This window comes from Orycteropus afer, unplaced genomic scaffold (genome assembly GCF_000298275.1).
Source record: "Orycteropus afer afer isolate SDZICR_OR568_19922 unplaced genomic scaffold, OryAfe1.0 scaffold00007, whole genome shotgun sequence".
Classification (NCBI taxonomy): domain Eukaryota; kingdom Metazoa; phylum Chordata; class Mammalia; order Tubulidentata; family Orycteropodidae; genus Orycteropus; species Orycteropus afer.
Genome location: NW_006921594.1, coordinates 9,350,737 through 9,352,082, shown reverse-complemented (window position 1 = coordinate 9,352,082; position 1,346 = coordinate 9,350,737).

Sequence of the window (1,346 nt, the reverse complement as noted above, 5' to 3'; positions counted from 1 at the left end):
CGCTATGAGTCGGGGCTGACTCGACGGCACATAACAACAACAACAATTGTAAGAATAAACTCCTGTTTGTTTAAGTCATCCCATTTGTGGTATATTTTTGTCAGAGTGAAACTAGGTAACCAGAACAGTGACCCTGTATAGAACAGTACAAAACAATGTACTATCCTCAGAATTCTTGCCATTCAATCCACTGTTACAACCACTGTGCCAATATATCTTATTGAGGGTCTTCCTTTTTTTTTTTGTTCACCCTTGACTTTATCAAGCATGGTAATCTTCTCCAGCAACAAGTCCCACTTGATGGTGTTGTAGTTATTAGGTGCCATCAGCTTGGTTCTGACTCAGTGACAAGAGAATGAAAGCACTTTCCAATCCCGAGCCATCATCACAATTGTTGCTATGCTTGAGCCCATTGTTGCAGCAACTGTTTCAATGCATCTTATTGAGGGTCTTCTCTTTTTCACTGACCCTCTACTTTGTTGTTGTTGTTAAGTGCTGTCGAGTTGTCTCTGACTCATAGGGACCCTATGCACACCCAGAATGAAATGCTGCTCAGTCCTGCACCAACTCCATGATCCTTGCTATACTTGAGCCCATCACTGCAGCCACTGTGTCAGTCCATCTCGTTGAGGTCCTTCTCCTCTTTCATCGACCCTCCATCTTACCAAGCATGACATTCTTCTCCAGGGAATGGTCTCTTTTGACAACATGACCAAAGTAGGTGAGACAAAGTCTGGCCATTCTTGCTTCCAAGGAGAATTCCAGCTGCACTTCCTCCAGGACAGGTTTGTTAGATCTTTTAGCAATCCATGGTACTTTCAGCATTCTTCACCAGCACCACAACTCAAAAACATCGAGTCTTCTTCATTCTTTCTTATGCATTGTCCAGCTCTCACATGCATATGAGGCAATTGAAAATACCATGGCTTGTGTCAGGTGCACTTTAGTCCTCAAGGAGACATCTTTGCTCTTCAACATTTGAAAGAGGTCCTTTGCAGCCAATTTGTCCATTGCTATATGTCGTCTGATGTCCTGACTGCTGCCTCCATTGCCATCAATTGTAGAACCAAGCAATGTGAAGCCTTTGACAACTTCAATCCTTTCTGCATTTATCGTGATGCTGCTTTCTGGTGGTTAAGGTTTTGTGTCAACTTGGTTGGGCCTCACTGAGTGGCTGGGCAGCTGGTTGTACTTATTCCCAATGATAAGACTGTCAGCCAACTCCATGGTGGGATATACTACAAGCACCTGAGTAGCTGCTTTAGGGATGTGTTCTGCTTCCTGTATATAAGAAACAACTTTGGGAATGGTCTCTAGCTAAGGGACACTTGGACCGTGCATGTAAC